This window comes from Lissotriton helveticus, chromosome 1_1 (assembly GCF_964261635.1).
Source record: "Lissotriton helveticus chromosome 1_1, aLisHel1.1, whole genome shotgun sequence".
NCBI lineage: Eukaryota > Metazoa > Chordata > Amphibia > Caudata > Salamandridae > Lissotriton > Lissotriton helveticus.
In genome coordinates this window covers 1,338,090,332-1,338,117,556 of record NC_136057.1, presented here as the reverse complement: position 1 = coordinate 1,338,117,556, position 27,225 = coordinate 1,338,090,332, and the positions used below count along the sequence as shown (strand labels likewise).

The following is a 27,225-nucleotide window of genomic DNA, read 5'->3' as shown; positions in this document are numbered from 1 at the left end:
GGTCCGGCTCTCCTCTACCCTGACCCCAGAGCAGCAACAAGACTGTCGGAAGCTGCTGGGGCAGTTTGCGGATCTGTTTTCCCTCACTCCGGGGGTCACCCGGTGGTGTGTCCACGATGTGGACACCGGAGACAGCCCGCCCGTGAAACACCGAGCTTTTCGAGTACCCGACCGGGTTCGGGCCTGCATCCAAACAGAAGTGGCCAAGATGTTAGCTCTGGGGGTAGTCGAACCCTCCAACAGTCCCTGGGCCAGTCCCGTTGTCCTGGCCCCTAAAGCCGCCGCCCCCGGGACAGCGCCGGAGCTCCGGTTTTGTGTTGATTACCGGGGGCTGAATGCAGTCACCAGAACCGACGCCCATCCTATCCCCAGGGCATATGAACTAATCGATCGCTTAGGAGCTGCCAAATTCCTCAGCACCTTCGATCTCACGGCGGGGTATTGGCAGATCGGCCTCACCCCGGGTGCACAAGAACGATCAGCCTTCTCGACCCCCGATGGCCACTATCACTTCAAGGTGATGCCCTTCGGCATGAAGAACGCACCAGCAACCTTCCAGAGACTCGTGAACCAGGTGCTGGCCGGACTAGGGGAGTACAGCGCTGCCTATCTCGATGACATTGCTGTGTACAGCCTTCACTGGGGTGAGCACCTGACCCACCTCTGGACGGTCCTGACGGCCCTTCGGCGGGCCGGACTCACCATCAAAGCCAGTAAATGCCAGATAGGCCAAGGGACTGTGACCTATCTGGGACACCAAGTGGGGTCCCCTCCAACCAAAGATCGACGCCATCCGGGACTGGGAGCCCCCAGTCACCCAGACCGCCGTCCGAGCCTTCCTGGGGCTCACTGGATATTATCGGCGGTTTATAAAAGACTACGGGAGCATTGTGGTGCCCCTGACCGAACTGACCTCCAAGAAGCTACCAAAGAGGGTGCACTGGACCCCTGCGTGCCAAACGGCCTTTGAGACTCTAAAGACTGCCATGTGCACCGCCCCTGTGCTCCGGGCCCCCGACTACAGCAGAGAGTTTGTAGTCCAGACCGACGCCTCGGAGCACGGCATCGGGGCGGTCCTGTCCCAAGTCAACCCCGAAGGAATCGACCAACCTGTGGCCTTCATCAGCCGCCGCCTGCTGGCGAGAGAGCAACGCTGGAGCACCATCGAGAGGGAAGCCTTCGCTGTGGTGTGGGCCCTCAAGAAGCTCCGGCCCTACCTCTTCGGCACCCATTTCCGGGTCCAGACCGACCACCAGCCCCTGCGTTGGTTGATGCAGATGCGGGGAGAAAACCCGAAGCTGCTGCGCTGGTCCATCTCGCTGCAGGGAATGGATTTCACCGTGGAGCATCGCCCCGGCAACGACCACGCCAATGCTGACGGCCTGTCCCGATTCTTCCGCCTTGGCGAGGAGAATCCCCAAGAAGATGGGTGACTCTCCCCTGCCTTCAGCTGGGGGGGACGCGTGTTGGACCCGGCCTCATGGCGTGGTCCTACCCCTCCCGCATGGCGGGCCCAGGACGATATCCGCCCTCCACCAGACCTCGGGCGGCCCCTTCGGCCCGATCATGCACGCCCCAACTCCACAGGGCCGGCTACCATCCCGGTCCACCAGCGCAGGCCTGACCCCAGCGTAGGCCCATCACGACCTCAGCACGAGGACGTGCCCGACTCCATCTTGGACCCGCCACGTCACAACCACGTGACCTCGGCCCCAGCCCAGGCCCCAGCGAAGCCCCGACATCGAGGCACCAAGATCCACCCAGGTGGTCGAGTAGCCACTCGACAGATCCCGGAGGAAGGGGAGTTTCGATGGGCCTCCAGCCGTCCCCGGACGCCTGGTATCGATCGCCCTCCGGCCTCCCTGGGCGCTGGCTCCACCCCCCTGCTGGGTGTCTGGACACCATCATCCCGGCCCCTCTGACCCCCAGGCGCGAGGGTCCGGACTTCAAAGACCTCCAGACCTATATCTGGGGCAACCCTGGATTAAGACTTCAGTTGTATTCTGGACTGGAAGCCCTGCTGACGCTGTCACGGCCGACACCAGACGAACTCGTCCGTAACCCGACGACCTTCCGAGAGCCTGCTGGCGCTGCCGCGGCCTATCTTGCTGAACCATCTGAGAGCCTGCTGGCGCCGCCGCGGCCTACCTTGCTGAACCTTCCGAGAGCCTGCTGGCGCCGCCGCGGCCTACCTTGCTGAACCTTCCGAGAGCCTGCTGGCGCTGCCGCGGCCTATCTTGCTGAACCATCTGAGAGCCTGCTGGCGCTGCCGCGGTCTACCTTGCTGAACCTTCCGAGAGCCTGCTGGCGCTGCCGCGGCCTACTTCGCTGAACCACCTTGCAAGCCTGCTGGCGCTGCCGCGGCTCGAACATCTCGGAACCCCCCAGCTCGAGGATTGAGAGCTGTGCGTAGGGTATCCCTTCCTCCGCCCAGAGTAAGACTGTCCCGCTACCTTACCCCCCTTTAAGAGACTTTCCAGATCCCTCGATCTGCTTGTACATACTGCCAAGAACCAGCAACCGTTTATTCCCTATAAAAGCTTGAGAACTTAACTTCTTGTGTGGTGTCCCTCTGTAGTGTTGTGATTACTCTGCTGTACGATCCTAGGAGAGGACCCTCATTCAGGAGGCCTCTCAGCAACCACTCGGCTACCCCTCGACGGAGAGGTGGACCTAGGGGTGGTCAGTCAGACATCTTCTGCCTCCCCCGGGGACTCCTTTCTAACAGGAGGAAGAAGCAGCTCACAGGAAGAAGCAAGAAGCAACCCGAAGCTATGCGATATGTAAAAATTAAACAAATAAGAAGCAGGCAAATGAAAGTGACAGGGAAGTCAACCAATGGAAGCAATAGGAAGGCTTTAAGCCACTGTATGTTCTTGATAAGCCCGCAATATATCTCACAACAGACAGCACGTGCGCTTTCTAGTAGGTGAATGCTAAAACGTAGATACACAATCATTCACTGCTAGGATTCTGGCAATGAATTACCTCAGCATAAGTGTCCGCAATAAAACACTGGCCACTGCCTCAAAAAAATCCGTACATTCACCTCCTTCCATTTGAAAGAAAGAAAAGAACAAGGATTGGCAAAAAACAACAGTTCTTACCTATGTGAGAGCTAGTGGCTTTGCCAATGTGTTTTAGCCATGTTGTACAGCAACGTGGCTGCTGTTCAGCATTGTTAAAATATAGTAGTGTGGAGCAGAGTAGAGTGGAATAGAGGAGAGTGGTGTAGAGTGGAGTGGCAAAGAGTCAAATTGCATAGAGTGGAGTGGTAAACATTAGACTGTCGTACAGCAGAGTGGCACAGAGTAAAGTGGTATAAAGTAGAGGGACGTGGAGTGGTGGAGAGTCGAGTGGCATAGAATAACGCAGAGTAGAGTGGCGTGTAGTGCCATAGAGTGGTGGATAGCGTAGTGGCATAGAGGGACATAGTGTTGAATGGAGAGGCACAGAGTGGAGTAGAGGGGCATAGACTAGAGAAGCATAGAGTGCCATAGAGTTCATTGTGTGAAGTGGAGTGGCGTAGAGTGGAGTGGCATAAATGTAGTGTCAGAACAGTACAGTTGTGGCTGTAAGCAACTAAAGTGTCAATAGAGACGGTATATTAGGTGAAAGCAACATCAATAATACGCTGTATAACTGTGTTAAAAGCAGGAAAGCATATTGCAAGTTCAAGAATAATACCAAATGCACATTAAACAAGCATTTGCAATGCAATAGGTCTCGCATTAGGAAAGTTTGAGCTATTGGTATTGTAAATGACAAATTTTTTATTTATGTTTTATTATTGAAAATAGCGAAATTAATAGCTTTGTCATTTACAATGCCAATAGTTATAACTTTTGCAAATGTGACACCTATAGCATTTGTAATGCAATATGTGTTGTATTTACGTGACTTACATGTATTGATATTACAAATAACAATGGCTTTTAATTTTTTTTCAATAATTAATACTTAAATAAAAGTTATTGTAATTTATAATGGAAATAGCTTAAAGTTTTGTAAATAACTTTTGTGAAGATTATGTTCAGTGTATTTTATTGTGAAGAAAATCCAAGAACAGAAGTGAAATATTAACATCTTCTTGTTACATTTGTAATAAAGCTTGAAACATTGAGGGAACATATTTGAACCAGGTGTTGTTGAATGGTTGCACAGATTGATGCTGTGGTGGCGCTGAGTGATGTTGTGATAGCGAACGAGTGATGCTGTGGCGTTCAGTGATGCTGTGGTAGCACATAGTGATGTTGTGGTGCCCCTGAGTGATGCTGTGGTGGTGCGGAGTGATGCTGTATGCTATGCTATGTTTTGTTTTGCTATGCTATGCTATGTTTTGCTATCCTATGCTTTGATTTTTTATGTTATGCTATGCTGTGTTTTGTTATGCTATGCTATGTTTTGTAATGCAATGCTATGTTTTGCTATGCTATGCTTTGTTTTGCTATGCTATGTTTTGTTATGCTATGTTTTGTGGTGTTAGGTATGCTATGTTTTGTGGTGTTAGGTATGCTATGTTTTGTTATGCTATTATATGTTTTGTTTTGCTATGCTATGTTTTGTTGTGTTTTGCTATGTTTTGTTATGGTATGTGTTGATGTGTTGTGTTTTGTTATTTGTTCTGTTATGCTATGTTTTGTTATGCTATGCTATGTTTTTTTGCTATCCTATGCTTTGTTTTGTTATGCTATGTTTAGTTTTGCTATCCTATGCTTTGTTTTGTTATGCTATGCTATGTTTTGTTGTGTTTTGCTACGATATGCTTTGTTATGCTATGCTGTTTTGTTATGCTATGCTATGTTTTGTTGTGTTTTATTATGCTATGCTTTGTTTTGCTATGCTATGTTTTGTTGTGTTTTGCTTTGCTATGCTTTGTTATGCTATGCTATGTTTTGTTATGCTATGCTATGTTCTGTTGTGTTTTATTATGCTATGGTTTGTTTTGCTATGCTTTGTTTTGTTATGCTATGATTTGTTATGCTACGATTTGTTATGCTATGCTTTGTTATGCTATGTTTTGTTATGCTATGCCAAGCTTAGTTTTGTTATGCTATGCTATGTTGTGTTTTGTTATGCTATGCTATGCTTTGTTGTGTTTTGTTATGCTATGTTATCTTTTGTAGTGTATGCTATGTTTTGTTGTTTTGTTATGCTATGCTATGTTTTGTTGTGCTATGTTTTGTTATGCTATGTTTTGTTATGCTAGGCTTTGTTTTAGGTTATGCTATGTTTTATGTTATGCTATGTTTTGTTCTGTTGTGTTTTGTTATGCTATGCTTTGTTGTGTTGTGTTTTGCTATGCTATGTTTTGTTATGTTATGTTTTGTTATGCTATCCTATGCTTTGTTTTGTTATGCTATGCTATGTTTTGTTATACTAGGCTGGTGAGGGTGTGTGAGTGAGGGTGAGGGTGTGTGAGGGTGAGGGTGTGTGAGGGGGTGAGGGGTGTGAGGGTGTGTGAGTGAGGGTGTGTGAGGGTGACGGTGAGGGTGTGTGAGGGTGACGGTGAGGGGGTGAGGGGGTGAGGGTGAAGGGGTGTGAGGGTGAGTGAGGGTGAGGGTGTGAGGGGTGTGAGGGTGTGAGGGAGTGTGAGGGTGAGTGAGGGTGAGTGAGGGTGTGTGAGGGTGAGTGAGGGTGGGTGAGAGGGTGAAGGGGTCTGAGGGTGAGTGAGGGTGAGTGAGGGTGGTTGAGGGGGTGAGGGGGTGAGGGGGTGTGAGGTTGTGAGGGTGAGGGGGGTGAGGGTGTGTGAGGGTCAGGGTGGGTGAGGGTGAGGGTGAGAGGGTGTGAGGGTGAGGGGGTGTGAAGGGGAGGGGGTTTGAGGGGGAGGGGGTGTGAGGGGGAGGGGTGTGAGGGGGAGGGGTTTGAGGGTGAGGGGCTGAGGGTGAGGGTGTGAGGGTGTGAGGGTGAGTGAGGATGAGTAAGGGGGTGAGGTGGTGAGGGGGTGTGAGGGTGTGGGGGTGTGAGGGTGTGAGGGTGAGAGGGAACGCGGGGGTGTGGGGTGAGGTGGTGAGGGTGAGGGTGTGAGGGTGAGTGAGGATGAGTAAGGGGGTGAGGTGGTGAGGGGGTGTGAGGGTGTGGGGGTGTGAGGGTGTGGGGGTGAGGGGGAGTGAGGGTGTGTGTGAGAGTGAGGGGTGCGAGGGTGAGGGTGTGTGAGGGTGTGTGAGGGTGTGTGAGGGGGAGGGTGTGGGGTTGTGAGGGTGAGGGTTTGAGGGTGAGGGTATGAGGGTGAGGGTGTGAGGGTGAGGGTGAGGGTGTGAGGGTGAGGGTGTGAGGGTGAGGGAGAGTGAGGGTGACGGGGGTGAGGGTGACGGGGGTGCGGGTGAGGGTGTATGAGGGTGAGGGTGTGTGAGGGTGAGGGGGTGTGAGGGTGAGGGGGTGTGAGGGTGAGGGTGTGTGAGGGTGAGAGGGTGTGTGAGTGAGGGTGTGACGGGGTGTGAAGGTGAGGGGGTGTGAAGGTGAGGGGGTGAGAGGGTGTGTGAGGGTGAGAGGGTGTGTGAGGGTGAGAGAGTGAGTAAGGGTAGGTGAGGGTGTGTGATGGTGAGGGGGTGTGAGGGTGAAGGGGTGTGAGGGTGAAGGGGTGTGAGGGTGAAGGGGTGTGTGAGGGTGAGAGGGTGTGTGAGGGTGAGAGGGTGTATGAGGGTGAGAGGGTGTATGAGGGTGAGAGGGTGAGTGAGGGTGTGTGAGGGTGAGGGTGAGGGTGTGTGAGGGTGAGGGGCGTGAGGGTATGGGGGTGTGAGAGTGAGGGGGTGTGTGAGGGTGAGGGGGTATGTGGGTGTGAGGGTGTGTGGGGGTGTGAGGGGGTGAGAGGGTGCGAGGGTGAGGGGGTGTAAGGGTGAGGGTGGGTGAGAGGGTGGGTGAGGGTGAGAGGGTGTGTGAGGGTGAGGGTGGGTGAGGGTGAGGGTGAGTGAGAGGGTGAGTAAGGGTGAGGGGGTGTAAGGGTACGGGTGTGAGGGTGAGGGTGTGAGGGAGGGTGACGGGATGTGAGGGTGAGGGGAGGTGAGAGGATGTGAGGGTGAGGGGGTGTGAGGGTGAGAGGGGGCGAGAGGGTGAGAGGGGGCGAGAGGGTGAGAGGGGGCGAGAGGGTGAGAGGGGGCGAGAGGGTGTGTGAGGGTGTGTGAGGGTGAGTGGGGGTGTGAGGGGGTGAGGGTGTGTGAGGGTGAGAGAGTGAGTAAGGGTAGGTGAGGGTGTGTGATGGTGAGGGGGTGTGAGGGTGAAGGGGTGTGAGGGTGAAGGGGTGTGAGGTTGTGTGAGGGTGAGAGGGTGTGTGAGGGTGAGAGGGTGTATGAGGGCGAGAGGGTGTGTGAGGGTGAGGGTGTGTGAGGGTGAGGGGCGTGAGGGTCTGGGGGTGTGAGAGTGAGGGGGTGTGTGAGGGTGTGAGGGTGAGGGGGCATGTGGGTGTGAGGGTGTGTGGGGGTGTGAGGGGGTGAGAGGGTGCGAGGGTGAGGGGGTGTAAGGGTGAGGGTGGGTGAGAGGGTGGGTGAGGGTGAGAGGGTGTGTGAGGGTGAGGGTGGGTGAGGGTGAGTGGGAGGGTGAGTAAGGGTGAGGGGGTGTAAGGGTACGGGTGTGAGGGTGAGGGTGTGAGGGAGGGTGACGGGATGTGAGGGTGAGGGGAGGTGAGGGGATGTGAGGGTGAGGGGGTGTGAGGGTGAGAGGGGGCGAGAGGGTGAGAGGGGGCGAGAGGGTGAGAGGGGGCGAGAGGGTGTGTGAGGGTGAGGGTGTGTGAGGGTGAGTGGGGGTGTGAGGGGGTGAGGAGGGGTGAGGGTGAGGGTGTGTGAGGGTGAGGGGGGGTGTGAGGGCGATGGGGTGTGAGAGTGAGGGGGTGTGAGGGTAAGGGGGTGTGAGGGTGAGAGGGGGGTGTGAGGGTGAGAGGGTGGGTGAGGGGGTGTGAGGGTGAGGGTGAGTGGGGGTGAGGGGGTGAGGGTGAGAGGGTGGTGAGGGTGAGTGAGGGTGTGAGGGTGAGTGAGGGTGTGTGAGGGTGAGAGGGTGTGAGGGTGAGGGTCCGAAGTAAATGGTGGCAGGGCAGACATCATAAAACAGAGAAGAGACTGCGTGGTGAATGCATTGGTCAGTTTCAGAATCAGGAGGGGCAGAGTCAGCACAGTCTGCGAGGGATCAACGTGTCTAGAGGCATAGCATAGCGGATGTAGCATTGCAGCTAGCCAGTTGATTGTTTTCAAGCTGAGTGTCCCTAGAGAGATGGCAACACAGCAACAGTATTTGAGGAGCAAGGCTACTGTAAATGAGCACGGTAGGCTTTCACTTTTGCCCAGAAAAAAAAACGAGAAAGTTGCAGAGAACGCCGAACAAAACACGGATTCCCGGCGAAATGGATGGAAAGAAAACAAGCTCTCGGCATTGCTGTGGCCGGGGGGGGGGGCGGGAGCACATTCCTTTGAAGTCTGATGCCAAGGCTCAGACAAATGGTGGTGTGCGATGTGCACGTGGGTGGCGGGGGGGTAGCGGCAGCCTTTGAAGTCTGATGCCGAGGCACAGACAAATGGTGGTGTTTGACGTGGCTCTGTGCACGCGCATAGCTCACATGAACTGTAAGCGATCTGCGATCTGCAGGCTAGGTAGATTTTTCTTTTCCCTTATTATAATCTCGCCTATTTATCCCTGCAGGATATAATAGGCGAGACTTAAAAAACACGATAGTGCGTTACAAAGAGATGAGAAGGAACGAAGAGGAGGAAGAACACGTGTTCTTCGTCCATGTTCCAGTGAAGAGCTAACACAGAATGGAAGGGGAGGCTAGGGGAGCTAAGCAATCGAAAATTGTAAATGAGAGTGACAAAGAAACCAACTAATGGTATGCAGTGGAGGGTTGTAAGCCACAGAACTGTAAACAGTACAGCGCAGGGGATGTGTAGGGGAGACCCAAACAGTTTCCATCATCAAACCATAAGAAAAATGCAGTCAACCACCAACTTGATCCTTTCTTTTCTTTGAATAGACAGAGCCACAAGACTGAAGCAATCACACAACTTGTACATCCACAGCCCCTGGGCAAAACAAACAATGAAACACAGTATTATAGTTAAATTCCAAACAAATGCACAGGGTCAAATGTTAAGAAATTGAATTTCGCATGTACTCTGCTCTACATTACTAATATAACCAGGGAACACGCAGACTTACTACTACTCCTCATTTCTGGTGCACAACATCCCATCTCGTTCCCAGTCACTTCTGCAAAGAATCACAGCTGAAGCAATAAAACAACGAGTTTCAATAGCATTTCTGCAGAAATAGCACTTTGTTAGCCATACGGGAGCTATTAGAATATCGCCCTCTCCCTGCCTCCAAAAACTGAAAAAGAGGCTCAATGTCAAGAGTATGAAAGGCTGAGGTTCTGTTCATTGGCGGCTCCTCCATGGGGGTGTTTGGTCGCCTCCTCCCTGCTTTCTCGCCGTGCGAGAAAGCAGAACAAATGGTAGTTATTACTGTAATAACTACCATTTGTTTCTGCCTTCTCGCATGGCGAGAAAGCTGTAGTTCCTGGTTGGAGGTGGGCGGTGTTACTCGAGGGCAGGGGGGAGTGGCTTGCCCACTGTTCTTCATACTGACTGCTTGAGCAGCCTGAGGCTGCCCAAGCAGTCAGTATGAAGAACAGTGGGCAAGCCACTCCCTCTGCCCTCGAGAAACACCTCCAACTCTCCCTGTTTTCTCTGTATGCTGCAGCATACAGAGAGAAATGACCCGGGTGGGGCAACCAGCCGTACCAATCACAGCGCTGCGCTGTGGTGGAGGGGAGGGAGGCTGCCTGCAGCCTTCCTGTCTGATGACGTGCACTGCTTCAGGATTTGAAAAACAGGACGGCGGGAGTCGTGGAGTCTCCGGAACTGTACGCTTTTTACTTTTTTTTATTGGTTTCTAATACAAGGCAAGAAACGGATAGACACATATCCCCAATGGCTCTGCAGTGTGAGATGCCGAGCGGAGAGCGTCATTTTAATGGTCTTTCTGTGTCTGGAATACTGTTGCTTGACTTACGCGTTAGTAGTGTCTTTGTTCTTTTGGCCGCGTGTGTTTTGTATCGCAGGTTCCAGTTGTATCTTCGGATCAGGCTAGATGTATGATCCCTGACACTCAGTTAAACACTAACAGTACAATAAGATTGCAAGGTCATACCTGACAAGCTTGATTGTCCACCTCTAGCATGCTGCGGGGTTACAGTACACCAGTCTGGGTATGGTGTAGGGTGTGGATCATCTGTTCCTCCACACACTGGCACCAAACACACCGCTCACTTTTTTGAGATAGGGCAGGTGAGTCGTCCATAGCTCCAACCCAGCCCTCCTCTTGCCCTGTGTCACGCTGCTCCCTGTAAATGTGAGAGCAGCAGCACTCCAAAGAAGGATTAAAGCTTCAAATGCACTGTAATAGCAACAGTAATACATTAGAAAGAATGACGATATCATCGTGTGAATGGAAATTAAATCTCTGACCTTCGTTTGTTGTTCTCTATGCTTTGATGCAAGGAAAACAAGGATTTGATTTCTGCTGAACTATGAAGCGCCCAATGGGGGGTTTCTTCTAGTCCCAGGAGGCCAGTTTAAAATGTTGCCAATTGGTTTGTTTGCAGGGAGTGCCAATGACATTCATGAGCTACTTATCTTTAACTTGCATTTTCAAGAGCAGTCTATGTGCTGTTAAATGAAGTGTAACATGAGCATCTGGTGATTATTTTCAACCCTATTGTTTTAAAATAAGGCTAAATGGATGGCATGGGTGGAAGCAGAAATGAAGCATGATATGGGACAATTTTAAATGTGTTTAATCATTTCAAGACTACATATCCTAATTACTTTTATAAATATTCTTGCTTTCAGAAATGTGGTTTAACTTGCAACATTTGTTCCTTTTTTTTGGTTGTTCTTCAAAATTTCCTTGGCGTGAGGGTCCCGCAGTTCCCCTTTAGTCAATCAGCTCGCTTGCGACACAACACACATTCAGACCCTTCCTTTACGCCCTACCACTTTCAAATGTCACCAGCCGCCACTGGTTCTGTTCCTCTTTGGTGCGAGATGACATGCATGTAAGCGTTCATGGATTTGGGCAGAGACTTTCTTTGACTTTCACGGACTCCTTCTCTCCTATTCATCCTGCAAATGTTTCTCTAAGGAGCCAAGGTGGAGTAAAACATGAAAGCTGCAGCTGTTTTGGAAAGAACTTCTGCCAGATACTGTCTCTTGAACCAGGAACAAATGCTCCTCGCTAAGCACGGAGCAGAGTGCCAGAAACAGCTGGCCCTGCCCCGACCTGGAAAGACTTGGAACCCACGCATTGCAGGAGTCACCGACAAATGGACTCCAGCCACCGGAAGCTGTTGTGCGCGAGGATATGCGTGAGGTGACCTGTACCCAGCGGGAATCCTCCCAGTCCCCGATTTCATAAATTATAGTGCTGTTTTTTTATTAGCGCCTCACCTCTGGGCGTTGGGCCTCGAGTTTGGAGTCAGGCCAGCTGCTGAGCTCTCATTAACGACAGCAACCTCACCCTCATGATGCATTTTATTCATTTACAGAATCTGTCACGTGTATCCTGCAGTGGCGCAGGTAGGCGAGAGAGAGCTGGAAGGGTGGAGTCATCGAGGAGATATCGCGACACCAGACGACTGTCAGACAACAGACAGACAGCCATAGAAGACATTCAACGCCAGTTTTGGGGGACCAACAAAACAGTGCGACCGCCATTACTTGAAAAAGAGTTGGGACCGAGCGTGGGCATTTGGTTAGGCTGAGGTTTGTAGGCTAAGTTTGAAAGAATGGGCTACATTGGGAGATTTTAGTCAAAATCTGTCTCGAAAGGGTCATCTGGTGTCTACCTATGAGAAATACTGGAATAAGGACCGAGGTTGAAAATGAGATCCGTCTTTCGCAAAGAGCCAGAATCAATGAAAAGGGGGGGCCCTCGGCCCCCCCGCACGCATGGCGGCGCGGCGACCGTCGCCCCCCCTTTCCCCTTGTGGTCATTCGGCAGTGGGGGCGTGCCCTGGGGGGGTGCGGCCCACCACCGATTGGCCGGCGGCCCTCCTGACCCGGATTCAATTTAGTGGGTCCGGGTCAGGGGGGGCGGGCGATAGGAGGGGCCATCCGGCCCCTCGGGAATAAGAGGTAGGGAGCGCCCAGGAGACCCCCTTGTCCCTGGACGCTCCCTCGCTGAACGTTGTGCCCCGCGTTCGGGGCTTCTTTGTTTTAGTAATTTTCTCCGTTTATTTTGCAGGTGTGAGGCTGAATCCTGTGGAGCAGTGCAGAATTTTCGAGCACCAACCTCCGGAGCCGCCGCGTAGGGCCAGCCGCGTTGTGAGGGCGGAGAGCGTTTTTCGTGTGTTTAAATACTTTCGCTTCTCTTCTAGCGTTGTGGAGCGGGGGCGAGACGAGGAACATCGCTTCGCGGGTTCAGCCGCGTTGTGAGGGCGGAGAGCGTTTTTCGTGTGTTTAAATACTTTCGCTTCTCTTCTAGCGTTGTGGAGCGGGGGCGAGACGAGGAACATCGCTTCGCGGGTTGCTGAAGCTCCGAGGAATCCACGCCGCAGGTGCCGGGAGCGGCTGAGGACGCGTGGTGCGGCCCGTTGTAGAGGCCTGTAAGGTATCGTGTGGGGACGAGGGGCAGCCGGTAACGAGGCTCTGACTTCACAACCGGTGAGCGCGCCGGCAGGTAAAGGGGGATCTGGAGCGGGCAATTGCCTTAGCATTCTGCCCTACGGGTTGCAGAGAACTCGGAATAGTCAAAATATTTGGCGCGCATTCTCAATTGTTTGGCGCGCATTCACGCGCATTCTCGCATTCTGTGGCCTTACGTGTTGCTAAGAGGCAGCTGTATTTTGTAATTGGTATTAGGCAATTGTTTGCGCGCGCAGTCTCGCGCATTCTCACTCGCGCCTAAAGGAAGTAAAGCAGGGTCCACCAGGGCAGCACCTGGATGGGAGACCCTATGTAAAAAATTGTACAATTGTTCAGAAAAAACGAATTCCACGGCTGCACTGCATTTATTAATAGGTAATTGGGGTTCATGAGTAGAAACAAAGTGTACAATTGTATAAAAAGCGATGTGACATTTCTTCATTGGTTGTGCTTTAGTAACTGAGTGATTTGTTGTTCATATCATTACACAAAGTGTACAGTGCAGGCGAATAAGTGCAGTTACAGGTGCAGTAATAGCCTGGTCTTTTTAGGAGGGATATTGTGAATTATGCTGAGATAATGTGTTTTAGTGGCGCACAGCAACAGTGAGGTTAACAGGGGGGTTCAATTGTCTCCTTGTATTCAAACTGGGTTTTCCTAAATCTGCCCCTGTTTCATTACACGGTGCTAATACATTTCTCAATTCCAGGCAATTTAACGACATTTTGGGTGCAATTCACTAGCAGACAGGACCTAAAGGCATTCAGCACGCAACGTGGTGTGGACCGGGACCGCCGATCATTATCGCCGGCGAGGACGCAGGACTGGTCGGTACGAGGGGTACGGGGGGCTGGCATTCATCGCTCCTGGTGGCCGCCGGGTGGGTCTACATTAGGTTTACTCACCCCTTACATAAGCGGACAAGCCGCTAGTGTTGCGGTCGCCGTTGCACGGTGCCGAAAGCCCCCTGGTGACCCTCCATCTGAAAGGTACACACAGTTGGCCTGTTGAGACAAAGAGAGTAGGCAGCGGGTGTTCTTTTGGGGTAGCATCATGCCAGGTCCACGGGGTGGAAAAAGGGGGTCCAACATGGAGGCTATGATGCGGGCCATGATGCGGGAGATGAGTGACATTAAGCAACAGCTAGGGAAAGTTAATGAGCTGGAAGCACGGTTTAATGAGAGAGAGGGTGATGCCCCGGGCCCATCCGGGAGGCCGATCCGCAAGAGGGTGGCACCAGTGCCAAGGGGGGATTTTGTCACCCCGCACGGGAAATCTAGGTCCAAAAGACCCAGGGATGCGGCCCCCACCCCAGGTCCAGTAGATCCGTTACCTGCCGCGCCGCCGGCGGTCGTCCCACCCCCGCATGTGCCTACACCCATTGCCCCCGTGGTGCCGGTGCCGGCAGGTCAACCAGTAGACGCTGGGTCTGCTCCCGCACCGGTGCCCACAATCCCGGGTACAGGCTGGCCACATCCGGCACCCGCCCTGCCAGCTGTACCAGGACCACTGGGCATAACCCCAGTGGTACCTGTTGTCCCGGGGGGTAATGTAGATTCAATGCCACCCGAATTGTTATCTCAGTTAACGGCCATGATGCCATGGCTCCAAAAAGGGGGAGCCTTCCCGAATTCTGCAGACCATGCGGCAGAGGCGGCGAGGTTTGTGGAGAAAATCAGATCGGCACCGGTCGCCGACAGTGTTGCATTGCCAATATCTTCTCCCCTTGCAGGTCCAAGTGTTCCCCAGCCGGACGGAGTTAAAGGGCAGCCGCCCCCGGTGCCCGCACTTGGTAAGGAAGTGGCATTGCCGCTCTTGGGGGACGGTGTTTTACCTTCCAGGAGCGAAAATCTGGCTCAGCATGTGTCATTAGCTGTGAAAGAGATGATTTGGGCGGATAAATACGTGTACATTTACTCTTTGTTGTTAGATAATAGGGAAATGGAGCAGGCAAAAGCACTAAAGGAGTGGATGCTCCCAAGTGAATGGAGGGCGCAGTGTACTAGATTTAGGGTTGAGGAAAATCTCAACAACTGGATGCAAGCATGGGCTGTATTCACTGCAATTAAAGCTGAGCGTCCTCCAGATTTACAGGCAGCATTGGCATGCTACTCGAGCAGGATTGTGGGGTGGAGTCAACAGTATTCTGGGGAAGCATGGAAGGGTTATGATGTCAATTTCAGGAAGGCATTGGAATTCAATAGATCATTGCCATGGGACACAGTAGATTCCATGGCTTGGCACAAACAGTTCTCTGATACTGCACCTCCCCCTCAGTTCGGTGCGGTCAAGGTGTTCACTAGACCGCATCAGCCCTTTCGGCCCCCCCAAACGAGTGAGGTACCTGGGAAGTTTAGGGCAGGTGGGCCAGAGAAAAAAGGGGTGTGCTGGGATTTTAATAGGCGCACCTGCACAAGGGCCGCGTGTAAGTTTAGACATGCATGTTCCTCCTGTGGGCACCCCTCTCATCCAGAAACTACCTGTAGGTCCAAGCAAGGTAACACAGGTCAGAGGGGTAGGGGAAAGCCACTATAAGCCAAACAGGTTAGGCCCCCCCACGCCAGTGGATGTGGTGGCAATGATTCCATGGTTGAACAGATACCCAGACCACACATCGGCCACCCTACTCCAAGAAGGTTTTTCTAAGGGTTTTAGGATCCCGGCCGGGGGATACACAGGCAGTGCGCACTGTAGAAATCAATTGTCAGTCAAGCACAATCCGGCTGTTGTGGCCGCCAAAATTGACAAGGAGCTTTCATTAGGCAGGATAGCTGGCCCTTTTTCTGAAGTGCCAGTACCCAATTTTGTGTGTTCCCCACTGGGAGTTGTCCCCAAAAAAGAGAAGGGGCAATTCAGATTGATTCATAACCTGTCAGCACCTAGGGGGACGTCACTGAATGATGCCATTGACGAGGGTATCTGTAGTGTTAAGTACGCCTCTTTTGATCAGGCTGTTAACTTATTACAGGCCACGGGACCCGGGGCGCTGATGGCGAAATCAGACATAGAATCAGCCTTTCGCCTCCTCCCAGTCCACCCGGCGGACCAACATCTTTTAGGTTTCACCTTTGGGGATAGGTTCTACATGGACAAATGCATGCCTATGGGTTGTTCTATATCTTGCGCTTACTTTGAGATGTTTAGCTCCTTTCTTGAATGGGCCATGAGACAAGTGACGGGCCATCAGCGGGTCATGCATTATTTCGATGATTTCCTCTTCCTGGGTACAGCGGGATCTCAGGAGTGTGCACTGGCATTGCAGGAATTTTGCGTGCTCATGCGGGCTTTTGGGGTCCCTCTTGCGCCCGGGAAGACTGTTGGCCCGACCACCTGCTTAGAATTCCTTGGCATCGAGATTGACTCAATGGAGGGATGTTTTAGATTACCTAAGGACAAGGTGTGCAAATTCAAGACATCGCTACAGTTATGCCTCCGGAAGGAGAAGGTCACTTTGCAGCAATTACAGGAGGTGGTAGGGCAATTGAATTTCGCACTGAGAATCATCCCCATGGCTCGCCCTTTCTCTCGCTCCATCGCTCACGCGATGAGGGGGCTGAGGGAAAAGCACCACCGCACGCGCCTATCATCTGAAATTCGCCAGGATATGCTTATTTGGATGGCATTCCTGGAGGATTTTAACGGTAGGGTGGTCTGGCCCGGCCCGCTCACAACATCAGCGGAGTTGGGCCTATGGACTGATGCGGCCGGTAGTGTGGGCTTTGGCGCCATCCTAGGGAACAGGTGGGTCGCGCAACAGTGGCCAGAAGAATGGAAGACATGGGGTCTGATCAGCAACATTGGCTTCCTTGAACTCTTCCCAATATGGGTGGCACTGATGGTCTGGCCCGAACACCTATGTAACCAATCAGTGGTGTTTTGGTCAGATAACATGACGGTGGTGGAATGTATCAACCAGCAGGGGGCGCGGTGTCCTTTCATACTTCGTCTGATCAAAGAAATTGTTCTGCGGTGCCTTAAACTGAATGCTAATTTTAGAGCCAAACATGTCCCTGGTGTTCTAAACAATGCGGCTGACTCCCTTTCTCGCTTCAAAATGCAGGTTTTCAGGGAGCATCTTCCCACAGCAGACCCCTCGCCAGCACACTTCCCAGCAGTACTTTGGCAGATTGGTGCCCCAGATTACAGGACCTCGTGGTCGCTAGCCTAGCCCCCAGGACCAAGACGGCTTACGAAGGGGCGTTTCTGTCTTATTGTTCTTTCTTGGGGCCACAGTGGGAAGCGCTTTGGGCGGAGGAGGATGGCTTTGCAGCCTATTTAGAATGGATGCATAAGGAGGGGCGCTCGGTGGCAGCTGCGACCAGACATAGGGCAGCGGTGTCATTCTTCGCTCAAGCTAGGGGCTTCCGGGATCCCACTAATACCTTTATGATACGTAAGGCTTTAAGGGGATGGCGCCGTATTCAGGGACACCAGAAGGATAAGAGAAAGCCCATTGGATTGGCCCGGCTAACAGCCTTACTGGGCACGCTGGAGACTGTTTGTAGCTCGGAGTGGGAGGTGCTTCTTTTTAAGGCGGCATTCTCCTTGGCATTCTATGGGGCGCTGAGAATTAGCGAACTTGTGACAGGTTCCAAGTCAGACCTACTGGGCGGCTTGCAAAAGGCTGGTGTGACGATAATGGGGGACACCATGTGGGTGAATATCCAAAAATCAAAAACCGACCAAGAAGCTAGGGGTCACACCATAGTTCTGCAACGGGCCCCCGCCAACCCGTGCTGCCCGGTGAGGCACGTAGAATTATTCCACGGACTATTGGTAGGTTCAGCGGCCAGGGCATTGCTCTGTCACGCCGACGGGAGCCCCTTGACCAGGTATCAATTCAGGAAAGTGTTGGAGATGGGGGTTAGGAAAGCAGGTCTTGACCCTAAAGATTTTGGCTCTCATTCCTTCAGGATTGGGGCAGCAACTGAGGCGGTGGCGGGGGGCCTCCCGGTGGAAAGAGTGAAGACAATTGGGAGATGGTCTTCAGAATGCTATAAACGTTATGTTCGGATTGACATGCTATGATTACTTGTCACTCACGCCTGGTCTCTTTCCGCTCTCTTACAGTTTCTCAGACCTGTTACGCAGGGGAGGAATTTGTCGTCGGGCACCGGCAACATTCATCAGCACGGAGCGGCGACCAGGAAATAATGAAGAACAATGTCTGGATTGTTGGTCATTCATATGTGAAGCGAGCAGAATGTGTCTTCCTGTCAGGTGACAAGAAGAAAAGGGCGGCACAACTAGGGTTGGACATCACGTTCTTTGGCAGAGGGGGGTTATGTCTTCACGAGTTTAGGGGATTCTTCCAAGGGCTGTTAGCACGCCAGCAGTCTCCACCGTCAGTGGTGATACTTCACCTTGGGGAGAATGATTTGGCAACACTGGGCAGGCGCATTCTGATTGAGGAGATTATCTCAACGGCGGGTTGGATGGCTAGGACCTGCCCCGGGTGCACACTAGTATGGTCACAACTCATACCTCGACTACAGTGGCGGGGGGGACATTCGGTCAGGGCGTTGAATCACTCGGTAAAGAGGATCAACACACGGTTGGATAGGTTGTTTCGAACCCCCTTGTTACAGTCAATACCTCATGGGTGCATCTGGGGTCACAAGTATTACTTGAGGGACGGGGTGCATTTGACAGAGGAGGGTAATGTCCTTTGGTCTGACAATATCTGGGCCTGGCTAGAGGGTTTTGAAAGGAGGAGGGTGTCCTTAGGCAGGGGCTAGAGGGGGAGGCCAGATCGTCGGTTAACAATGCTGGCCTGTGGCGGTAAGGTCATTATCGGTGAGCACATATTTGAGGTCTGAGGGGGCGGGCATCATCCTATGGAGGTTCCCGCCCAGGGGGAGGGGCCTGCGGGCCACTCCCAGAACTCCAGGGGCAAGGTAATAGGCAAAGGAGCGCGGGTAGGAGTAGTTCACGCTTTCCTTAGGCTGGTAGCCACCCCGCGCGCGTGGACTCATGACGCCACCGGCGCAGAGTAAGGGCCCTCCTTTAGTGGGTAAATGGAGTTTAGGGCGTAGACCGGGCAACTCCCGGGGTAACACTGCGCATGCGCACTTCTAGGGGGGAGGCGCAGCTTGTAGGACCTGACACCGGTAGTGACCCTGCCATATGGCCAGAAATGTACAAAAATCAAGTTTAGGATGTTTAGTTTAAGCTAGGAACAACATGTATTAGAGTTTTGTTAAGGTCAGGCTCTCAAACTTGTTGATAAGAATTGTATAACTAAATGTCCTGCTGATTTTTGTATTCATTGTTGATTATGCAATTAAAACCTTTTTAATTTCATACTTTAATAAATACGGCCGGGCGACTAGCGCCCGCCTTCCAAAAAGTAAAACACGTCTCGTGTCCACGTTCCTGGGTGTTGGGTGCCGGATTGGGGGGGAGGCGGCAGCTAGTCGCTGACCATGTGAAAAGGGGGGGCCCTCGGCCCCCCCGCACGTATGGCGGCGCGGCGACCGTCGCCCCCCCTTTCCCCTTGTGGTCATTCGGCGGTGGGGGCGTGCCCTGGGGGGGTGCGGCCCACCGCCGATTGGCCGGCGGCCCTCCTGACCCGGATTCAATTTAGTGGGTCCGGGTCAGGGGGGGCGGGCGATAGGAGGGGCCATCCGGCCCCTCGGGAATAAGAGGTAGGGAGCGCCCAGGAGACCCCCTTGTCCCTGGACGCTCCCTCGCTGAACGTTGTGCCCCGCGTTCGGGGCTTCTTTGTTTTCCCACCCACCATCCCTTGGAACAAAGTTTTGAGCAGTGTTATGTCTGGTTTAATGGTAAGTTTCGAAGGTACGGACCACAGGAGAGAGTGGGCTGTTGGTGTATTTTGTGATGCGTTTGTTTAGGAATTTTTCCCCTTTTTTAGCAAAATATGTGTGAAGTGAATTGTATTTGAAGCTATGTGTCTTTAGGCCTTTTTTTTTTTTTCCCTTTGTAGCTATACGTTGATATTGTTATTTGGCGAAACATGTGTGAACCGAATTGTATTGTAATGCCATGTGTCGTTAGGCCTTTTTTCCCTTTTAGCTATACGTTGATACTGTTATTTATTAGCCAGTGTAGCTGTCCTTTAGAATTTTTTCCCATAGGTCGTCGTATTTATTAGGTATGGGGCATGCGGTAAGGTCATTATCGGTGAGCACATATTTGAGGTCTGAGGGGGCGGGCATCATCCTATGGAGGTTCCCGCCCAGGGGGAGGGGCCTGCGGGCCACTCCCAGAACTCCAGGGGCAAGGTAATAGGCAAAGGAGCGCGGGTAGGAGTAGTTCACGCTTTCCTTAGGCTGGTAGCCACCCCGCGCGCGTGGACTCATGACGCCACCGGCGCAGAGTAAGGGCCCTCCTTTAGTGGGTAAATGGAGTTTAGGGCGTAGACCGGGCAACTCCCGGGGTAACACTGCGCATGCGCACTTCTAGGGGGGAGGCGCAGCTTGTAGGACCTGACACCGGTAGTGACCCTGCCATATGGCCAGAAATGTACAAAAATCAAGTTTAGGATGTTTAGTTTAAGCTAGGAACAACATGTATTAGAGTTTTGTTAAGGTCAGGCTCTCAAACTTGTTGATAAGAATTGTATAACTAAATGTCCTGCTGATTTTTGTATTCATTGTTGATTATGCAATTAAAACCTTTTTAATTTCATACTTTAATAAATACGGCCGGGCGACTAGCGCCCGCCTTCCAAAAAGTAAAACACGTCTCGTGTCCACGTTCCTGGGTGTTGGGTGCCGGATTGGGGGGGAGGCGGCAGCTAGTCGCTGACCATGTTAGCCAGATCATTTTCGGTGGCCTTATGTGGGAAGCATTGCAGTAGTCAAGCCAGAAGATGCCCTAAAGCAAAACATGCTGAAAGTTGTGAGAAATGACCCACAGAAGGAGGAATGCCTTAAGTTGTCATGGGTGGCGGAATGTATTCTTGGGAACTGCAAGAAAGAGGGGGCCACTGTGGAACACCACCTGTGTGCCGTTTGTAATTAGAGCAGGAGATGAACCCAACATTTCTGGCCAAATAAAACATACCAAGGAGCCACCAAACTTGAGTGCTCGAACTCTGTTTTTGGTCATTGAGGTGAAGCGGACTGAGCTTCACCCAGTGCTGGCCAGCTTTCTGATCATTTGAGAGTGCGTCTGCATCTTCTCTTTGAGCTGATCTGTCTCTCTTCAGTGCACATGTGGTGGCTGATGTGTGGGGGGGGGAGGGGAGGGGGGAGAGGGGAGAGGGGCTGCCAAAATGTAGGTTACAATTTTATGACGTTTAAACACATAAATGGAAATATTTGCAGAGATGCTTACAAATCTCGAGCATTTCTCAAACACCCTCGTTTACACCTGTTAGAAATGGGGTCTCTAGCTGGCAGTGGTTCGCACCATGTCCAAATAGGGACCAAAGCTCTTGTCAGGGTACGTTCAGTGCACACTAAGTTTGCCTGTGCTCACTCTCGGGTAGCTTGGCACAGAGCAGTCAGGCTAAACTAAAGAGGCAATGTGTAAAGTCTTTGTGCACACACACAATGACACAGAGAAAACACCCAAAAAGTACTCACACCAGTTTAGACAAATAGTCAATCTTAATCTGAGTAAAACAAAACTGGGACGGAAAAAAAATCCAACGTACACAAGTCATGAGATGAATCCTTTAATATTAAATGCAGTTATAGCGTTTTACAAAACAATAGTCTCTAATTGGGGCTATTTGTTTGCACTTGACCGGGGAAAATCCACAAGTTCAGTTTGACTGCGAACGAGCGCGGGCCAGCTACAGGAGTCGCCCGGACCCCAGTACAGTACCTTGGATGTGTCACAAAGCCAAAGACGGTGCGAGGCACAGAGGAGATGAGGCATTGCGATGGCAGGTGATGCGTCAGTGCCTTACTGCTATGCAGATGTTGGCCCGTTGGTGCTCGGGGAAACGTGTTGTTCAAAGGAGGTGAGGAGTCAATGTAGCAAAGTGATACGTCAGTTACTGGCGGCAGTGCAGGGTCGTAGAGCTGCTAACACCCGGGGATGATGCAGGGCACAGGGGAGGTGATACGTTGGTTGCAGGTGCGAGACCTCGAGTCCTGAAGGCTACACGAAGAAGATGTGTCAATGTCACAGCATGGGGCGTCGATTCCTTGGCATCGATGTTGAACCACCTGGCTGAAGGCACTGCGTCTGAGTCGGAGAGGTGAGTCATGGACTTCAGTGAAGCGGTGCTCGAGACTCACGCAGCTGTGGTACTTCAAAGGTGCTGCGGCACAGCCGGGCTTGCGTTGTAAGTTGCAATCATTGCATTGCGTACTCAGCGAACAGGGGCCACAGTTTCAGTGCAGGCGGCTGCAATGTGTCAATTGACACATTGCAGGGATGCGTCGGTTCCGAAGTGCCACTTGGTGTTGATGCGTCGATTTCTTGGCTGCAGCACCAGACTCACCTTCAAGGGTTCAAGACTGGGCCCGGCGCCACTTGGCAGGTCAGGACTCACAGCATGAGCTCAGGTGCATGGTAGAAAGATGCAGGTGAAGACTTTGATGGCACTGAGACAAGCTGAACTTTATCCCTTGGAGAAACTTTAGAAAGGCAGATGCAGAGAGCAAGGACCAGTCCTCCTTTCCAGGCAAAATTCAGCAGACAGAATGCCAACACAGCAAAGCAAGCAGCTACGTGGCAGTCCCTCCTGGCATCCAACAGCTCTTCTCCCTGGCAGAATTTCCATAGTCCAGAAGTGTTCCTTTCATTATGGTGTACGAGGACCAGTACTTATACCCAGTGTGGCCTTTGAAGTAGGGAGACTTCAAAGAAAGGCCTTTGTAATGCACAATGCCCTCCCCTTCCTGGACCTGGTTCCAGACACACTACAGGGGGGTAATGAAAGTAATTTTGTCGGAATAAACACAGCCCTACTCAGGTACAAGTGCCAACTCCTCCCACCAATCTAGCTCAGGAAGAACCTTCACCCTGCTGATGGGTAATCAGGATATGCAGGGCACACCTCGTTCCCTTTGTGTGTGACTGTCTAGAGTAAATTCACAAAGCCCAACTGTCATCCAACCCAGACATGTATTCTAGGGACAGGCAGAGGCACTGAATGATTAAAGTGAGAAAATGCCAACTTTCTAAAAGGGGCATTTTCAGACCTGAAATTTAAAAAACAACTTCACTAAAAGATGTGCTTTTACATTTTAAGTTCAGGGATACCAAACTCAAATTTCAACAGAGCTCAATTGGAAGGTGCCCATGTAAAATGCTACAGGGCAGCTCCAATGCTAATCTATGGGAGAGATAGGCCTTGCTGTAGTGAAAGGAGAATTCGGCTGTTTTTCACTAACAGGACTTTAAAACTTAAAAGCACATATCCCACCTTTTAAATACACAACACCTGGCCCCTGTGGCTACCTAGGCCCTACCTGTGGGGTGCCTTACATGTAATAAAAGGGAAGGTTTGAGCCTTGCAAGCAGGTGTACTTGCCAGGTCGACATGGCAGTTAAAAACTGCGAACACAGGCTCTGCAGTGGCACATTTGGAGTGGCACGTTTGAAGGCACAGTCAGTACTGAAGGGCCACTAGTAGCATTTGGTTTACATGCCCTGGGTACATGGAGTGCACTGTATGAAGGACTTACTAGTAAATCAAATATGCTAATCATGGTGAAACCAAATGCCAATACATTTTAGATACAGAGCACATGCAATTTGGCACTGGTAAAGCAGTGGTAAAGTGCCCAGAATCCAAACACCAGCAAAAACGTAGTCCCGCACACAATAAACAAGCATTGGCATAGCCAATAGGTCTCGCTTTTGGGACCTTATAAGTATTTAGTTATGCAGCACAATATCCATGGTGCAACAACATCAACTGTTGCATGGCTAAACACTTATAAGGTCCCACAGGCGAGACCTATTGTCTTTGCCAATGCTTGTTTACTGATGATGACAACAACAAACAGTAAGGAGGGATCACTGAAATACATCTGCTTCTGACACAAATGTTATAAAAAAGGTGCTGTGTCAAATGTGTTCTGGAAGAGGTTATCTGAGTGGTGCCCCCCCCTTTTTGAGAGGTGCTCTTTAACCCCTTCGATGCTCATGACGAGCTCAGCTCGTCATGAGGTATACCTCTCGTGTGCTCATGACGAGCTGAGCTCGTCATGACCACACCCATTTCCATTATGGGCCAGCACAGGGGAGGATGTTCTAAAGCACCCAAGGTGTTAAAACCTCTTTTGGAGTGGTAGGCATACACTATTTCCCCTCATTTACAAGGGGATCTTGGAAATAGGGTATTAGAACCGGGTGAAAGTAATAGATGGACTAGGGTGTGAGAAGGAGTGCAACTGGGCCGGTGTACGGAAATAGATGGGTAGTGGCAGGGGTAGCATCTGTAGTAAAGAAAAAATGTAGTTAAGGAGGGAGGGAAAAATATGAAGCATTGAAGAAGGAAAAGAAGGGGTGTGTGGATTGGGTTCCTCCCTACAATTAATGTATGTATGTGATCCTGAGCAAGCACAGAGAAGGGACTACTTTTCAACAAAAATGTATTTCTTCTGAATGAGATCGACATCATGGGAATGCCATTCATTAAAAAAACATAGAAGAAACAGGTTCTTGGCGAAAGAGTCCCCAGTACAGGTTTCCTTAATTCTGTTTTTCTTCAGAATCGCGTACAACGCCTAGTGGAAGAGCGCTTGGCTTTTTGATACAGAAGTTGTTGATTCACATTGTTAGTGCATGCTCACAAGTTAGGATTAGCACTTTTCAACATGCAGAGTAGGTTTTAGCACACCAAGCAAATATAAACTTTTGTTCCTCAACTACCTGTGCCTTGGTAAAGATGTCACCTCACTATTGCCTCTCATCTTTGCTATGTAAGAAAATATAGTTCTAAGAGGAATGAGTCCGAATACAATTCACAGGAATCCAAAAATACAGAAACTGAAGCACTCATATCCAGTCGACAGAGAAAGCAGAAGCAGACAAGCGTGTGCGCCTCGTGCTGCAGCGGGAGAGAGAGGCGGAGGGGTGCACCCGCAAATGGTGAGCGCGCGCTGGAGAGAGCCGTCTGCTCTTTTTCAAAGCACATACTCGTGCTTGTGGCGCGCCCCTGTGCACTCCTGCAAGGCGTATGCCGCCACAAGCACGAGTATGTGCTTGAAAAAAGAGCTGCACGAAGGCTAAAGTGCATGCGCACTGCGTAGGCGAGACCTAAAAACAGGAGGCCAGAAGCAAAAAGACTGGGGAAACCACGCCAAAAGATACCAGGTCTAACAACACCATTCCGGCACCATCTCAAGATAAGCAAAAGCCTCAATGTATCAACTGATGCAATTAATTTGTTTTCTTTATAGAATAGTACATTTCTTCTACAATGATTATTCTTCAGGTTTTAGTTTACTTAGTGTTACAAAGTGGCATCAATGTCACTTAACACTTGTTCACTCTTTTTCTTTTAATTATTTTCTGCATTGCATTTTTAGCTGCACATTTCAAGTTTCACATCTGTTGCCAATTGTTGCTCCAATCCCTATTAAAGAACTTTGACTCAAGCAGAACTATTGGATCAGCGGGTAAAATAACTCCTAGCCTGCGTCAATCGAACAGCAAGTTATAGGTCTCGTATCCCTCTCTTAGTAAAGCATATTTAGTGGCTGGGGCAGCAGTGGTGGCCCGCCGCCAGCTACGGATGAGGCCGTGGAAGGCTGATGCTGCCTAGAAAAAATTTACTTTTCAGGGACAAAGTTGTTTAGGGATAAATTAGACAATGATCTTAAAATCTGCTTGAGTCAAGAAGTTATTGGCTCCATTGAAACAGGCTTCTGTGGGAAGATATTCAGGTCTCAAGAAGGCCTTTGCTCAATCTGGTGTGCAGAGGTGGCTAGCCCTTTCAAGGAAGGGGATGTGGCTATGGTGTCCGACCTCTGATTTGCAACATGGAGCAGCAGATGAAGAACCGAGCAATCCAAAGGTCTGACTCTATGTAGGTAGAAGAGGATTGTCCATTAGAGGAAACACTGAAATTCTTTGTAGACAAATTAACCCCTTCCATGCTCATGACGAGCGGAGCTTGTCATGAGTTACTCCGCTCGCATGCTCATGACTAGCTCAGCTCGTCATGTAACGCGGCTTTTAGAAAAAAGCCGCACAGCGCAAAAATAACCGCCGCACGCATGCGGTTAAGAATAGAAGCTTCACTTGGGTTCTTCCGGCTCTCAGAGAAGGTTTCAAAATAGTTTCCTCGCTTCTCCCAGAATTGTTTTGAGTTACTTTGCTTCCAACAGAAAAGCAGAAACAAGAGGCATTGCTGTTGGGAATACAGAAGCTTTGTTTTGTTAAAAAGACCAATTGTGCTGGGTCCCTGTAAAAGGAAGACAGTTTGTTTTCTTCTTGTTTAAAAAAAAACAAAAAACATATGGGGCGTACAGATTGGTCGCGGACCTGAAGGCGGCGAGTGCCTTTATTCCTCATGTAAAGTTCAAAACGCTCTCTATTGACAAATGATAGTTCTGTTTGTATCAAAAAACGATTATTTGGCCACCACAGACCTCCAAAACACTTACCTGCAGATGCCAATACACCCACCTTCTCAAAGATATCTACAGTTCTGTGTGGGTCAGCATCATTACCAGTTTCAGATACTCACCTTTGGTTTGTCATCCTCTTCCAGGGTATCTATAAAAGTTATGGCCCCCTTGATGGGGGTAATACATTGATGTTGATTCGCCAAAATGCCAGGGTTACAGGAAGTGACATGATACACCTTTTGATCTTATTGACATCAAAAGGAAGTGACATCACATGACCTTTGACCAGGAAGTTATGTGACCTGACCCAGATGACATCACAATAATCAACATCACTGAAGTTACATTGTAACTATGGAATTAATATAAAAGGTTATATCAATGGTCTCACTCCTCACTAGACAGAATAGTATGTATGCCATTTACTATGAAATTAAAAAGGTAAAAAAGATAACCATTGAAAACTAACAAGGAAAGTGAACAAATAAATGCAGCAGGAAGGGATCCAGTCGGTGCTGGACCTTAATTTCTAATAACAAATAACCAGTTTCTTGTTGTAACCCTCCCCAATAGTCATCCTGTTAACGGTTTTCAATGTAAAGTTGAAAATAGATGACCTTGTCTATTTAAGGTTACCAAATTACTTCATGTCAGCAAGGATGCCATGCTCAGTTGCTGGATTGTATTTTATAAATCAGTATTGCCATGTATCTTAGTGGAGCTGGATTAACTGGAGTGAAGCAGAACTATTCCCAGACTACACCTGGTTGTTCAATAAGTAGTGGCCTTGATGTAGTGGCATTGTGTGGCATTGAGTGGAGAGGCATTGGGAGGTGTGCAGTGACATTGTGTGGAGTGGGCTGGAATTGTACAGAGTGTAATAGAGTGTTATTGTGTGATGTGGAGTGCAGTGGCATTATGTGGCATAGAGTGGCACTGTGTGGTGTGCAGTGGTATTGTGGGTTGTCAATTGGAGTGGCATTGTGTGCTGTACAGTGGAAAGCACTGGGTGGCATGCAGTGGAGTCGCACTGTTTGGCGTGGATTGGCATTGTGTGGAGAAACAGACTGGGGTGGAGAGCCTTTGAGTGG

At 50.7% G+C, this 27,225-nt stretch overlaps 1 protein-coding gene across 7 annotated transcripts in view; it reads right to left on the bottom strand.

Moving 5' to 3' along the window:
- CYP4F22 (cytochrome P450 family 4 subfamily F member 22) overlaps positions 1-27,225 on the bottom strand; it is a 288,015-nt gene that overhangs the window by 224,004 nt on the left and 36,786 nt on the right. The window lies entirely within an intron of this gene.